At 41.6% G+C, this 16,965-nt stretch overlaps 1 protein-coding gene across 4 annotated transcripts in view; it reads left to right on the plus strand.

Annotated features, from left to right (window-relative positions):
- Window positions 1–16,965, plus strand: part of GNB1 (G protein subunit beta 1) — a 360,950-nt gene that overhangs the window by 92,347 nt on the left and 251,638 nt on the right. The window contains exons 1-2 of one of the 4 annotated variants that reach the window (XM_069241011.1): window positions 620–673; window positions 1,596–1,662. The exons of 2 other annotated variants lie outside the window; for them this stretch is intronic. The gene's annotated coding sequence lies outside the window, so the exon portion shown is untranslated. Of the gene's footprint in view, window positions 1–559; window positions 674–1,595; window positions 1,663–16,965 lie in introns of those variants that run through there. One more of the 4 variants, XM_069241009.1, reaches the window with a different exon arrangement.

A 16,965-nucleotide genomic window follows, 5' to 3' on the forward strand; every position in this document is an offset into this window, starting at 1 on the left:
GGGGACGACTTACATGCAGTAAAAGGGAAGGTTTGGACCTGGCAAGTGGGTGCACTTGCAAGGTCGAAGTGGCAGTTTGAAACTGCTCACACACACTGTAGTGGCAGGTCTGAGACATGTTTGTAGGGATACTCGTGTGTAGCACAATTGGTGCTGCAGAGGTCCACTAGTAACATTTGACTTACAGGCCGTGGGCACACACAGTGCACTTCACTAGGGACTTACTAGTAAATCAAATATGCCAATCATGGATAAACCAATCACCAATACAATTTAGACCGGGGACACTTGCACTTTGGCCACTTTATCACTGCTGACCAGTGCTAGAATACTAAAGCCAGCACTAACGAAATGCAGCACACAAACAAAAACAGGCAGTCCGAAGCAAAAAGTTGGGGCATAACCCTGCAAAACGGGCCATTTCTAACAGCTGCCTTTAAAGAATAGTCTCCAGATTAGGGTCAGGAGGATAGTGGACAGTTTAAGACTCTCAGCAGGTTTTGTCTTAACCGGATTTGAAAGAGCAACTGAGCTGATTCGACACTCGGGAGCTTAAAAATGACATTGGAAAAAGGACATGAGCTCCATAGCTGCACGTTAACGCTGCATCAAGACACTGGAGCTTTTGAGACTACTGAGTATTGTATGTTGTGGGAGCAGAGACACAATTATTGTGAGTACCTGTGTATTTTTAAGTAATACACCGTTTTCTTTTTCTGGATATTAGTGTTCTCTGCTTATAGAATATTCTTTAGAAAATGTTGTCAGTTGCTTGTTTAAAAAAAAAAAAAAAAAAAAAGTTCTCCCGGAGAATAATGCTTATTTAAGATCTCGTTTTATTTTCTTTATTTAGCACGTTCTTCCTGTGTCCCCCCCCCACTTTCATCCAAGCTTATTTGCTATCTGTTCCTTTTAAAAAGTTGGTAATTGTTTATTAAAAGCTTTTTTTAAATTCATTTCTCCCAGTTTAATCAGTCAAAAATTCCTTGTGGAGACCACAACACAGTTGCATCTCTTGTATTGTTTTTAATTGCTTTATTCTCCAGTTCCCCTACTCTCCTTTTATTGACGTTACTTTGCTTAAAACATGCAATGCGTTTATCTGCATCACTTATTTCACTTGTAATGTCTTACTGCAGTGGGCACATTTCTATCCTACCCATGCGATTTTCGGCTTGGTTTTGATTACTGGATATATATATTTTTTTTCTTTTAATCTAAGGTTTTTTCCCCCACAAGACAATAAAAAATGGTTGTTGAGTGTGTTAGGGTGTTTTTTTTTTTTTTGGTCGTAGTTGCAAGTGAATGACTGTCATTTTACAATTTATTGCTTACTTCATTGTCCTACCCGAATCATTAACATACCGAAAATCATCAATGTTGGGAAGTACTGGTAAGGGAAATCAAGCCCGTTCTGCCACAAACCTTTACATCCTTCCGCCTGTAGAATTGTAGTTATAGAACTGAATTTTCACTCCAGTGTTGTGCATTCATAGCCAGAATTGTTCAGCTTCTTTCCTGCATTGAGTTGGGTTCATTAAGTCTGAAGTCTACTCATATTCCTGGTTGTCTAATATATCTGCCCTTCATTTCAGACGTGTATGCTTTATCTGATGAAACTTCGACGACCAAAGTTCAGGGTCACTAATTTGTACCACCACGAGATAATTTCACTTACACCTCTGAGCTATGATTATTGGCATTCGAGTGTCCTCACTTTCAAGTGTTTACTGTGATTTAACTCCTTCACTCCCCCATCCTTCACCACCTCGGGCAACAGTACTGCGGAGTTAACTGTTTTAATTATGTACATTTTTAGTACTTTATCTCCAAACACAGATAATCAACATTTAAAATATTTCCCTGTCATCGGAGTTCTTCAAAAGGGAAGACCTTTTTGATTGTGCAATTTTTTTTCGAGGGGCAGTAAGCTGTGATGGAGTAAACATACCTCTTGAATAGTTTAGTCACTGCCCGTTCGATGTGCGCTATAAGTAGATGGATAAATTACTATCAGATATTAAATCCGGCTGTACCCTTATTATTTCCAGCATCTTATTCCACAGCAGGGTTAAATGTCAAATAGCTTTGTTTTGTTATTTACACACTTTTTCTATTTTTTTTTTTTTTTTTTTTTGGTGGAGCGTGCAAGCGCTTTCCGACCTGTTATCTTTCTGTGGGCTTTTAACCACACCCAACTCTTGCCCATCACTTTCACTCGTTCATGGGCTTGACTTTCCAAAATCCTGTGATGTAATTGGTAAATGTTTTGTTTGTCCTGCCTTGGGGCGGTTTTGTTACCGCCTTGCAGACTGACACTGTTACATGGATAGTTGCACAATTGCCGTTATACTTCAGCTTGGGCAAACTACTTTTTTCTTTTCTCTCCTCTTCGTGCTCTGTGGCAGCCGTGGCCCTCGCAGCGCCAACAGCTTAAAATTCATTGGTGGTATTGAAGTGCTGGTCACATTGTTCACACTGTTACCTAATTAGTAATTTATTTTCTCTCGCCATTTCGCGCTCCATAGCTTTCCCAAAAACACTTCTAATTGATAAATGCTTTATTAAAAAACACATATCTGCAATGCGGCACTCCCCGCACAGCGGGAGAGCCGATACTACAATATTTACTGCACTCAGGAAAGCTCAACCCATATTGCTTTGCTAGAATTAATTTTCACAACATTTTTGCCAATAAATCAACCTGTGTTTGCTCTAGGACAGTGGGACCACCACCAAAAAATTCTGCATGACACTCTTTCTGTTTAGGTAATCTCTGGCTCTCACACTAGGTTAGTGTGGACCACAAAATAATAACCCCTCCCAACATTCAGTTGTCTTTTTATGGCTGGAACTTTTATTTTACAGCTCGGGGTAGTTTGTGTTCTAAGGGACTACGTATTGCAGTAGGCCTGCTAGTCCTGAAAATATCTAATGCTCTGCGCCCTCTAAGGGATACATATATGGTTGCACTGCATTATATTCTGCCATTCTGTTGTCATGTGGTTATGCGCTCTATGGGCTAACTATATGGTTTCATGACAATGTTTCTTACAAGTGATATTTTCATTTGGTGTTCTCTAGGGGCTGTTCTGAGCATTACAGTCTACATACTACAATATTCGCTGTACTTGATTGTCCCATAATGCTTTGTAGGGCATTCTTTTATGAAACATTTTTGCTCATTACTCAGCCTGTGGTGCTCCTATGTCCATGTGGCCACCTTCAAAACGTTCACCACAACCTGCTCTTTCGGTCTATACCATCCATGAGTCCCCCACACTAGGTTAAAAGGGATTTCAAAATAATAACCCTTCAGTGACTTTTTTTAACCTCTCTCATGGCTGGAACTTTTGTTTAACAGCTGAGAGTAATTTGTGTTTATAAGTGTCTTATTTGTAATGTCATTGTAGTAGGCCTGATAACCCTGAAAATGTGTAATGCACTATGCCCTCTAGGGTGTAAATATATAGTTATACTGCATTACTTTTGGTTATTTTCTTGTGGTTATTTCCTCTTGGGGCTAACTGTATAGTTACATTACCATGTTCCTTACAAATGCTATTTTTACTGTGGTCTCCTCTAGAGGCTGTTTTGAGTATTACAGTCTACTGTCAAAGGTTTATTTTTGGTAATGTTTTTTATTGGATTTATATGATAATTGTATGTTTTATTAGTCTCTCCTTATTGCAGTTATGACATGATTCAGGCCAACTTAACATCCTTTTTACACTGACTGTTTGAACACTTGATATATTTGGGTGACCCTTCTAGTTTGTTTCTCTTATTACTCCTCTGTGGCTGTCTTGTCGTTTTGTGTGTGGGGGAGAATTTTTTTTAGCCAGCCACCAACTCTGATGGTGGAATGGTGAAAGTGGTATTCTATAGTAATTAGCATGGCAGATTTAAATTGGGATACTAAATGGCAACATTTTCATTTTTGGCTGCAGATAGAGTAAGAAGGTAAATTGAAGGGCTTTAGTTATATGCAGGTCTACTGGAATTATGTGACAGGAAAAGACCAAATTAGGAGGCAGGGTTGACCAATTTATGTCGCAAGAAAAGTCCAGCTCTAACTCAAGCAAATGAGACCCATTGCATTGCAACTGTTTGTTCTTACACTGAAGCGAACAGTTGACCTAAGGCAGGGGTCTTCAAACTGGAGGGGCTGCCTCCCACCTCCCAAGGGAGAGGCCTCAATGTGGGCGCCAGGCTCTGGACACAGGAGGCATTACACTGGTTAAAGGGCTTTTTAATTAAGCTGAAGAAAATGAGCATCAGTAAACTGCTCTATCATCTCGAACATGTTTTGTCATTTATATCTAAGCTGGGAGTTTGTCAAAAGGGAAGGAGCTCCAAATACTCTTCAAAAATCCATGCCCCACTTATAATAAATACACTGTGAATACTTTTACATGTTTGTAAGGCCTGCCTGACCAGAACAGTGTGTTTGGCATCATTTATTTGATTACATTTTTAAAACAGTAATTAAACATAACCAATGTTGAAATAAGTCTGCACATATTGAAACATTGCCAATTTAATAGAATAATTGGAAAATTCGTAGAGTGGCCCAATACTTTTTTCCGGTGGGGGTGTGGGGTTGGGGGGGGGGGGGAGGGGGTGCTGTGGGGGGGGGGGGAGGGTGAAGGATTAAAATGTTTGAAGACCACTGCCCTAAGGTCTTTCTTAAAATAGTTTACTGTGGAATTGTGGCATTTTTGAGTTGGTACATTGTTCTTGCTTAAAGTTCTCTTGCTGGGCAGTCAGCAGCATGACCTTTTTAGTGTCATTTCAAATGCAGTCATTAAACAGTGCATGGCAAGAGCTCCATTTCCAAATGTTTTACCATATGCAACTTGAAATTAATTTATTATGCTTGGGCACTAGCAAACCCAGGCTGTCTATACACTTGACTTAATTAGACATGTCTCATATTGCATTTGTCATGTTTCTTTTTGTTACAATTTTGGCTAGCCAAGCAGGGAACAGAAGTAAAACTATGCTAAAACTATAAGCTCAACTTCCCCATCAATATTTTGTTTTCAGGGTTTTATTGTCACTAGAGATGATTTAATCATATAATTTGAGAATTTCTTGGAATTTTACACCATGCTTTGTAATATTCAATAGTGATTTTTTTTGATTTTTTTGTCTTCATGTACTTTACTCCTTTTATTCTTAGTTTTCAAATCCTTACTAATTTCTGTCAAACTATGGAGCGGATTGATCTTTTAACCAGACATGAACTTGAACCCCTCATATTCCTACAAAATGAATACAACCACTTTTTTGTTTGATCATTCCTAGGCAAATCTTATGAAAGTGATTTGAGTGGCATGTTTGTTTTGACCTTTAAAGGGGTGTAGCATTGTTAGTGCTTCAAATCAAGGACGTGATAAACGTTGGTACAGTGTTTATTGTATTAGTTTGTCCGACATTTTGATGTTAAGGTAATCATTATTCACCGATTTAAGGTTTGTATTCGCTGGATCTAGCCCATACTCCCGGATTGTGTCCCCTCTTGTTGTCCAAAGTGGGTGATAAGAGAACGGCCTTGCCTGTTATTGTTTCCACCTGCATAACTGTATCTCGACAGTTAAACTTTCTGTTCATTTGAGATTTCAATCTAATGTCTTTGAGGTTTTCATGATGGAGATATTTGTACAATTCTTGGGGGTGTGGGGGCTCAGATTTGATAATGCATTGTACAACTAACACTTATACATTGTCTCAAGAGACTTTCATATCCAGTCCTATGTCGCCACTCACCAAAATAAACATACACTCTCACCCTGACCTTACAACAAACAATTTTTATTTTTTTTGTAGTGGTTTATCTTTGCTAAACATGTGTCCTGTGCTCAGCCTTAGGAATTCTGGCCAAGTGTTGCGACACATGGTTGCACGTTTGTACTACATAACCTAAATAGTGTAAGCCAATAATTAATTGTGCTGTCCTAGTTCACAAGCACTGTTGCCTTAGAATTAATTGCCTCTCAGTGACTGGGTTTTTGTATCCTCCAATTTACCATTTCACTGGCCCTGATGATTTCTGTGACTCATTGTAAGCAAGTGCTTCTTAATCCAGGCTCTAACGGATTGTAATGCTGTAAAAGAGTACTTTAATCCCCCATTTGCTCGAAGACTGCCAGTCGCTTAGTTAACCAATGTGCCATTACTGAGTTTTTACTGCTTGTACTCACTCAAGTGTAAGCATTTACTGTTCACGGTTTGAGCATTTGTGGTTAATTGAAAATAAAACATCAACACTCACTGAATGGAAATCGGTAGCTGTCAACAAAGAGCAACAGTTGGTTGGCTTTTCAGTAAGTGACTAGTAAAGCAGTTTGCTTTCATCTTGACCAGGAACATAGAGTAGCCAGTTCCATGCTTATTCTTCAACTCAACATTTTTAATCCTTCTGATTGTTCATACTTTTAGTTGGACAGATACCTACAGTGCATTGGTAAAGTCTGAACCTTGTATATAACTGGTGCAGATAAGTTAAATTATGAGTTAATTGCAAACCTCAAGAGTGAATCTTCAGGCAACCAGGCTTCAACAAGCATTGGCAAAGCTCTTTCTGTCTACACCATCTCCAGGTCCCCACACTGTTAGTGGGGACTCCAAAATAATAACCCATCCTACAATTAACTATCTTAAGATCTCTTGTGGCTGGAACTTTTGTTTTTATAGCTGGAGAAGTTATGTTTTATGGGCCTTGTTTGTAATATTGTTGCATTAGGCTTGCTAGTATTGAAGATATGTAATGCACTGTGCCCTCTAGGGGCTACATATATGGTTACACTGCATCTTTCTCCTATTTATTTTTCATGTGGTTATGCTCTCTACTTGACTGTTTCTTCCAAATGCTATTTTTATTGTGGCATCTTCTAGGGGATGTTCTGAGCACTGCAGTAACATACCATAATATTTGTGGCATGAAAAAACGCCCCCTAATGCAGCCTGTGGTGCTCCTAGGACAATAGGACCGCCTTCAAAACGCTCTTTTTTGTCTACTTCATTTCTGGGTCCACACAATAGGTTAGTGGTGACCCCAAAATAATAACCCCTCCCACCATTCAGTGTCTCTTAAGCATTCTGATGGCGAGAAACGTTTGTTTTACAGCTGGGAGAAGTTTTGTTTTAAAGACCTTTTTTGTAATATCATTGGAGTAGACCTGCTAGCCCTAAAAATGCCCTCTAAAGACTAAGTATATGGTTACACTGCATTACTTTCTCCTGTATTTTGTTCCTGGGTTATGGTAAATGGAGGGGCTTTAGTTTTATGCAGGGCAACTGGAATTGTATTGCAGGAAAAGACAAAACTGAGGCAGGGTTGACCATTTTATGTGACAAACGTCCAGTTATGAATTTAATAGTTCTAACTCAAGCAAATGCGAGACCTATTGCATTGCAAATACTTGTTTATCCAAGTTACAACAGTATGGCCGTTGTGTAACATGGCTGAAAGGTTAAAAAAAAAAAAAAAAAAAAAAAAAAAAAATCGAAACACTGAGGCGCTGAAATCTTGGCTGTGTCCTGGCATTATATATATATATATATATATATATATATATATAATGTGTGTATATATATTATGTGTGTGTGTATATATATATATATATGTGTGTGTGTGTGTGTGTGTGTGTATATATATATATATATATGTGTATATATATAAAAAAAAAGGCTTTCATCCATGCTGACCAGCAGTTGCATTGATGTACAACATGGCAACAAAAATTGACAAAGATAATAGCTGTCATGTAAAAAGACCTTTTGCATTTGTCAATGTGTTCTTTTCCTTTTAGGCAGAAGAGGCAGTGTGGGAGGAGTAGGGCAGGCAACAGCATGGGGCAGGACTTTGGGTGGGGCAGCAGACGTGGGGGGCAGCAGAGGGGGAAAGGGGTAGGGGCGCAGCAGAGATTGGGGAGAGGTGTTTTTGGGGGGGTGGGGGGGGGGGGGATTGAGGAAGAGATGACCTGCATACACATGCACTGCTGCAGCTAAAAGAGAAAAAAAAAAGTACCTCCGGTGTCCGAGCCGACAACCAAGGAAATGTAGCATATCAAAGTATATGCAGATAAATCCAGTCTTGCTAGCCCCTTTTACAGCAGTTGCTTGAGACAGGGCTTTACAGCAGTTTTTTGACAGGTAAAAATTAAGTGACATGAGTGTACATATAAATACAATTTGCTGATCTTAATGCAGTTGACTTAAATAAATTGGAGCCCACTCCAAATTAAATTGTTTGGGAACCTGTTAATGGTTTTAAAAGATTAACCTTAATCGTTTTAATAAAAAAAAAAAAAAATATATATATATATACATATATAATTAATTTATTTTCCCACTGGTGCAAGAATGAATACTAGGTTCATCCAGAAATGTTTTGCCATGTTTACACTAATGAAACTCTGGTGCTTCGCATTGAATGTGCCACAGCTGCATATTCAGTCTATTCCAAAAGCTCCTTCTTTTTTTTGTTTTTTTTTGTTTTTGACAGTGCTGTGCAGCTAACACTTTTGTCCGAGCCATGTCTACATGCCTATGCCAAGCCCCTGTGCCCCCGAAATCCAGAGTCCGTATCCTTTTTTCACATCCAACTGCCCACATTGATTGTTCTTGCTGTGACAACTCTCTCATACCTTTTTTCAGTGATTGGCTACACCCTCTTCCTTCTCTGTTTACTGCACACCCACTCTACATTCATGAGAGAGAAAACTACCCCAACGCACGCACGTTTTAGTCTTTGTACTCCTTTCCTTCCACCTATTAGCTGTATGCAAGTAGACTCCAGCACCCCATCAGCACCAGGGGCAGGCTTCAGACCACTTCAATACATAATTTCCATTGACTGTTCTTTCATCCACAAAGGAGGACTGAATTTCAGAGATGAGGGTGATCCCGACCAATCCAGGTAGTGGCTACACAACTTCACTATCTCCATTGGTGCTGTTTTTATTAGGTGCCTTTTAGTGTCCCGTTCCATGATGGCACTTCACCTCTAGTATCGAGCAGGTCTCCCCTCCAAATAATTGTATCAAATGTAATGAATGCAATTTCTGTAGTACTGTCCTATTCTTTTCCTTTCTTTACCAGTATTTTTTTAATTGAAGTTTCATGGCAAAAAATCAGGTTCCATACAGAACACTACTACAGTACAGTAATTGAGGTAAACTGGGGGGGGGTGTTTTGGAGGGGTGGCTCTGTGGCACCAGCTCCCAATATGCAGTTAGTTGATCTGGACAATAGGTTACTTCCCTCAGCCATTCAGATCGTCAAGGCATGGTGCGACAGCCCCAGTACATCACAACACTGTGCTTTGCTAGGTGCTGTAGCATAGCAGTCTGGTGCCTGCCTAAACTGGAAACATCCTGACATAGCCCACAAGGGCTAGCAGCAGATCCTTTAGGGGAGAAAGTCTGTGATAGATGCTGTGGTGTCATACCCCGCTGTCTGGAAACTGGTCACCACAGGGTAATCCCATGCCAGGTGAAGTAATAAGGTATTGTTGGATTCACATCTACCACAGTGTGTGTTTTCCGAGAGACCCATGTGATGTATTTGGGCAAGGGTATGGTATATTTTGTGGAGGAATTTAATTTGCATCAGGTTCAGTCTAATTGAGGGGAAGAGTGCTTTGATCAGCCTTTGGCTCTACCGCCATTGTGTCATGGTGAGAGGAGGGTCAAGTCTGGCTTCCCAACTGACTTAGGGTTTGGGGGTGCATATGGGTGATTTCTCTTGCATGATCGCATAGAGGCATGTATCGGGTTTACGCAGGATGGATTGATTAGTTGCCTTTCAAATGTGTGAAGAGTGGGAGACGTAGTTGAAAATGACTTGCAAAATTCAAAAAGCTGCCCTGAACCTGTAGTTTGTGAAGACATCTTGTGGGGTATGTTGCAGGATACCAGTTACACTCACGCTTTGGTATCTTTTGATGGTCTTTTCATACATCCAGGCAGTGGGCCTTGCACAAGATTCACTGGAAGTCCAGTTCCCACTTAAATATAGAAAGTAGAGGTTCTTGAACATGCATAAACCTTTTTATGCAGGTGCTGATGCACAAGAGGCTATGCATCCTAAATCTTTAGGTGTTTAAGATGCTTCAGACCCTGACCCTTGAAACCTTTAACTCTCCCCAACCTGAGAGTAATGTAATTATGCTCTTGTTTGTGCTTAAGTGTACAGAGCTAAGATTTTTCCTTGATTTATGAAGCAGGTGCAGGAAATTCGGAATGACTTTGGATTCTATTCTCTGAACACTAAATCCAGGACTCACAGGATGATCTTTATTTACGGAAATAACCCACTGTACGCCGTTAAGCATAGCCTTCACCATGATGGGAGAAGCTTCACCATCCAACATTAGTAGAGTGACCACAAGTCTTTTTATATAAAAATTATTTCCTAGTGCATGGGTGTCGCTCAAACAAGCTCTTTGCAGACAATTGTGGCTATGGCTTACATTTGTGATAAGAATTTGACACCATCACATTTAAGGTTAAGAAAGATTGATGGTTAGTATGGGAAAAAAAGATGAGGCTGGACAGAACCTACTAATGTCCATAGGTCGCTGGAACAGCTGCCTTAGTTAATGAACACTTTTCTACTCATAAAGTGCCAGGCTTAACTGAAGTTTTTGGATTTAAAGCAGGTAATTCAGATCAAAGAAATCACTTTTCTATTTGATTAGTTTGAGTTTCTCTAGGACCCCAAGCAACTAAAAGCTTCAGCAGTAGAACGTGTTGCTAGTATAACTCCAGACTTCATTTCAGCAAGCCACGTCTTTTCAGTTATTAAACTCTCAGTCCAGGAGAAGATTGTTCCTGGTTAAACGTGTTAACTTAAAGCTGCCCACCTCCATGGTGCATACCTGAGCATCTACATTATCTCCTCTTGTGTCACTGACCGGATGCCTGGAAGCTGGCATGTATGCAGGAAGGCAGCACGGCATGTCAGCCAGAGTATTAGTTGTATAAGGATGGCTACTGGGCCAGCACACTGCCCTATATTGAGTGCATCTCTGAGCTGAACGTCAGTGTTGGTGGACAAGGTACAGACCATCTGCTGCTCCGAAGATGACCCACCACTGCTGGTAAATTCCGGTCCCTTGTTACTGTCACTGGTTAGCACCTCAGCACTACAACTCTGACATCCGGCGAGCTTCGCTTCGGTGTGCCAGCCTTCTTCTGTCTATTCACTCTTCCCTCAGTCGCACAGAGGGTTTCACAGTCATTTTAGTTAAAACAAAGACCAAATTTATTTGTTGGTTTTTAAGTAATTTTCAATGTAGGAAGTGGTGTGCATCACTGTATATTATTTGTACTATATTGTATTTGTTATGGGGCAGTTTGAGGTGTGAAGCTCTGTTTTGCAGCTCAATGGTTTTTAGGGGGGAGCCTTTTTTGTGACATAACTTTTTCCTTTCCATCAGCAGGTGGATTTACATTTTCATATTTTGTAGGTGCCCTTTGCTTTAAGAGGAAGAATGTATTAGTCTGGAGTTTGAGCAGTCATTAAACTCACTTTTTTTTATTCTAATTGAGATTAGAGCTGTCAAGTGTCCCTGTGTTACATATTCTATACTCTGCCGGCCTTAGATTTTTATCCAGTAGCATATTGCATTCTGGGATTTGATATTTTCCTTTTGATATAGGAATAAATACTAAAATTCCTAGTTCAGTTAGTAACCAAGAATGGCTGAACGGGTTACTCCTGACATGGAGACAAATTAGCTTTATTATAAATGTATTCAGTTGCTGGGGTTTCCACCGAGCACAGGAGAATTGGTTTCTGGTTGTAATAGCATAGAGGCTAGCTTGCAGATCAGTCTAACTCAGTTGTACCATGATTTTTTTTTTTTTTGTCCTCCATTTTATTATTCTGTTGATTCCAAGTTTCTATGTCCATCGTCTTCTGTGATCTGATCCTGCTTTCCTGGAAATCTAGACGCCTGATTACAAACTTGAGGCATTTAAGTAATTTGAAATCCCTTTGCACCTTACAATTTTTTTTATTTGAATTCTCACAAATTGGGTTGTTAATTTGGAAGGGCGGGGTGGCACTCATACCCTAGCTAGCTTAAACAGTTTAGCTAGGTCAAAACACAGTTCTGAGAGACTCTCGGTTCAACCCTTTATAGCCATGGCACAGGCACTCCCCAGGTAAGCGTGTGTTAAGGTCAAACTGTACCAATAAATTTAAGGTTGAGGAAATGCAAGAAAATCCCCAAACCAATTCAGAAAAAAAACATTTTAATGACCAATGTCACCAATATGATAATAGCTGTAGAGCAGTGGTTCCCAACCTGTGGTCCGGGGACCCCTGGGGGTCCGCGAAGCCTCCTCAGGGGGTCCGTGACTGCTTCGAAAATTAAATAATATTAACAGATTAGGTCCCCAGCTTTCAGTATTGACTTAGTAGGGGGTCCTCTGATTCCAATAATTGTTCAGTGGGGGTCCCTGGGTCCTAGTAATAGAGTGGGGGTCTACAGATGTCAAAAGTTTGGGAACCACTGCTGTAGAGGAATGAACGCATGATTGTTTTTTTTTTTTTTTACTTCGAAGACCAAAAAAAGCACCATTGGAATGCAGTTAGCAGTACACTGCAGCTTAGCACAGTTTTCACTGACTGTGATGGAGTGAAGATCGTACATACAAAATGATGTGTCCCAGTAAACGATTTTGCCTTCATACTTCGTCTCCAGTTGCTTGGGGGAAGATCCTTCTGTTCAGGCCTCTTACTATCCAGTTCTCCTGCAAGATTTTTGTCCTGTTTAACTGGATCGGCTTCCAGTCAGGAGTCCTATATTTTTGTGTCACTGACGCAGGTAAACCGGAGGCCAGTCACTTGACTGTTGGAGGACAGTTCAGTTCTTTGGGTGGCAGCAGGATTCAGGAGTCCTTGAGTGAGTCCCTCTTCTTACAGCAGGAGTCTGGAGTCTTTTTCCAGAAGTGCTTTTTTCTCCTGTAGTCTTCCCAGGACTTGGAATAGTCTGGGGAATTGGGGAATGGAATAGTTGAGGAGTCCTATTTAGCCTGTGCCTCAGTCGCTGCTTTACTGTAAAATTATGCAGGGGCCACTGTTTCAACAGGACACAACCCAGCTGTTTCATTATAGAAGAGTGGCTATGTAGCTGAAGACAAACTCTCCTTATTAGACTAGGTCAAAACTGGGTTCTCTTCGTTATTATCCTGGAACTAGGATGTTTGGGCGCGTCCTGGGAATGAATAGGAAAAGCCCTCCTTGGCATCTCCAAGCGAAAAGAGGTAGTGGTAAAGCTAGCCTATGTCTGCCAACTGTGCCTCCACTCCCAGATAACTGTGGACCACTTAAAAGGAATTGGCTAACACCCATTTTCTCTTTCTGGGCACAGAGGCAGTCTGTCCTTTGAGCCAATGTGATTAACTCTTCCACTCAAGGATGAGTATACCAGTTCTAGAGGTGTGTTGAGTGACAGAACTAGTTTTAAGCCTGCTCTGGAAGTCTAAAGTACATCTTTACAAATTTACTTTTCCACTTAATTTATCTAAAATCTCATTTCATCAGTAAATCAGATTCTGATAATTATGTAGGAAATAACCTTAAGGCATTTATTCCCCTGGCGTTCCCCGAAGCGTAGCTAGGAAAAAAATGTTGATGCCACCTTGGTAGCTCTCCAGAGAGAAGTCTGGCAAGTCCTACACAGTGACGTATATTTTGGCTTTTATTTCACAGACCGCACACTAAATAGTTGTTCATAAGTGGCTGTGTGCATTGTGTGCTTTCGCTATCGCTCTCTTGTTAATATATGAAAATAGACATTATCTAAATAGCAAAGACACTTCCCTGCACCATCTCTGCTGTGCTTTTAAACTGCACTCCAACCAGAGCATAGTGGGTCTCTTGCAGGCACTTATTTTCACCACTTGGGTGGCGTAAATGCATGCTGCGGCCCATGACATTTCATTTTCACATCCTGGGTACATTTTCTGCACCATCCACATTGGCCTTGAAGGACAGTTAAATAACCCAGTGAAACCAATTTTATTACTAGAATTTTTAGGGCCAGAGTGCATGCACTGGCACTGATTGAAGTGCCACATGACAGATCCTAGTACCAGAAAGAATATGGACCAGGAAAAAAAAAAATATCCCCCGTGACATTGCAGAAAAGGGAAATTTGCTACAAATTAGATGATATAGTAACTCTCACAATTCTTCTTAAAGCTTGACTTCATTCCATTTGATTGTGGGTATTTATTTACGTGTCTTAAACCATGTGTACCAGAAGTGCTTTAAATTCTACATTGACGGGACTAGCAAGCCCTTCCTTAGACCAGGTGTCTATTAATATTTAGGTGAGCCTAGGCAGCGCGCTCGCTGTGTGCAAGACCTGCTGTAGTCAGTAAAGGCACTTTGATCCCACCTGCTGCTTACCATCAGTTGACTGTAGTGTCGCTCTTCTTTGCTGCCCCCTAACTGGTTTGCATAGCTGATACCTCACTACTTCAGTTCTTGGCTGAGGAGCACCGGCCAAGTACAGTTTCATTACACTTTGATTGTTTCTGTTGTTTGGGGTAACTATTTTATTTTTTTATAGTTTTCTGCTTCTACTTGTGTTCTGATGTACATGTTTCTGCCCCTATTTTTGAAATGTTGCTCTACTTCCTCTATACCAGTGAGTTTGTTTGCAGGCATTGTGCATTTGTCATGTTTCCGTATCGTTAACCATTGCAACGTATTTAAAATATTTGTTTTTGGAACTGGGAAGCAAAGTTATAGTCTGTGTCGGTTCTCTGTGCCTAAGTCAGCAGCTCTGGATGTTATGTCACATCTTCTCTCTAAATATTGCTGGTTTTATTTCTTATGAGTTGGTATTTTTTTTTTTTGGGGGGGGGGGGGTGGTCTGCTGGCGGCATCAGAAACATAAGTGAGCAGGGGCCAACAGGAGGTGTTTCCATTGCTCAGGGCGCACCACATTGCTTTGGCCAGACCCCTGTGCGCACTCCAATCATTCGTTCTCGGTTTGGTCCATCAGATACCATCTGAAACATTTACATTGGTTGACCACCTGCCCTCCAAAGCTAAACTCAAAACAGATCTCACCTATTACAGAGAAGCCAGTGCTTCCTTTACCATACATTTTGCTTTCTCTCCGCTACTGCATTTACTCCTGCCTCCTATTCCCCACCTTCGTCACCCGGGCATATAATTTTGGCATGCAATTCAGCCCCATCATGGGGCTGGAGCTGTTCATTCCTTTTAGTTCAAGACCATTTCAATGACTGAACATTAGAACAATCCCCCACAACATTTTCACATTGCAAATCTTCTCATCAATACTGGTTATGAGCATGTAAGATTAAGATAGCCACTCGACTAAGCTCCATGCATACTCCTAACACATGGCAAAAATAACCAACTTTGGCGCACACACCATATTTAATCTCCTGAGACAAAAAGGCTTCCTAGACACAAGCTGGCTGGCTGTCATGCAGACATCAGACATTGCACCTGCACTGGTCTCTGGGTGTATTATGTTTTTTCCCCCAAATATGTTCCTGGTCATGCACGGGTGCACAGCTTGCCAAGAACAACTCCCCATGCCATGAGTATCCTGAAACCCACTCAAGTTATGGGTGCGTGCACTGACTAGATCTACCCAGCAATACTCTGACCAGCCCAGTCTCTTCCCTCTCTTATTGCTGAACCCCTTTGCTGTCTCCACTCCTTGATGAGAAACGTGAATGTGTACGATCGCCTGGAAAGATCTTCCTCCCTCCCCACCACACACACCTGGTGGTGGAGCAGGGAGAGGCGCCCCCCCCCCCCCCCCCCCCCTTGCTCCAGTGTGCCAGCCTCAGTGAAACTGGAGACTGGAGCAATGATAACCCCAGAGAAGAAAGGCTTCTATTGACTGGACATCAACAAGACTGTGTGGGAGGTGCCCCTCTGGTATTAGAACCTGTGGTCGGTGGGTTCCGGGGCCTACAGCATTGTCTGGTGGGGACTGGGCTGTCTGTGCTTAAGGGATGACTAGGCAGGCAGAGTGGGCAACTGCAGGTGGATCACTTCCTGACGCCAAGTCTGTACAGCTGATGCTGACTCCCCTTTCAGCAGCAAGTATGACCGTGGTTGATTCTACTCCAGCCCTACAGGCCTTTCTGGGCCACCTCTCTATTGGGACGTCTGATCAACCATAGGCCTCTGGGTAGATTTACTCGCACCTGGTTGAACATATGTACGTATCTGAAGCATCCTTTAAAGCCCTGTTTCCTCCTCTCTCTCCATGCAGAGCCCAGGCTCTCCCTTCTCTCACGGTTTCTGACACTTAAAGCTCCATTCATTTTCTCTCCTCCTTTAGTCCTAGTGTTGCTGGTGCTTGGGTCTATGAACTTCTCCTATAGCAGAGCACACATCGCGAAAGCACAGCGCTGTGCTTCGTTCCAGTGGGTGTATTTACATCAGTGTTTCGCTCCGTGCCCAGTTGATTTCAAGATTGCACTGGCCTCTCTGCTGAAACGGGGAGGAGTGGCCTGTTCACAGCATAGAAGATGGCTGTCCCGGGCCTGATGGGAAAGCTCCACACACCTGACAGAGGTTACAGGATTGAGGCAGGAGTGAGAACTCTACATACATACCTGGAAATAATCTGCTCCAGTCCACCCTATCCTTATCCAAAACAATCTGCCCCAATCCAATCTAAACCAGTCCGCCCCGCTCCAGGCTGGGTCCACCCTCTTTATGCTTCTGTGGCCTGCTTTCCCCTTCTTTCTCTTTCCCACACACTTTCCACTCTTATTTCTTGAGTTCATTCACTACTTCCTGCACAAACTACCTGTCCCTCTCTATCTTCCTTTCTATCTATTCTGTCCAGCTCTCACCCCTATCTATTCACCATGACACATAATTACTCTACCCAACCATACTCCATACCACACTAATTCGACCCCACACATTTCCACAACT

This window comes from Pleurodeles waltl, chromosome 6 (genome assembly GCF_031143425.1).
Source record: "Pleurodeles waltl isolate 20211129_DDA chromosome 6, aPleWal1.hap1.20221129, whole genome shotgun sequence".
Classification (NCBI taxonomy): domain Eukaryota; kingdom Metazoa; phylum Chordata; class Amphibia; order Caudata; family Salamandridae; genus Pleurodeles; species Pleurodeles waltl.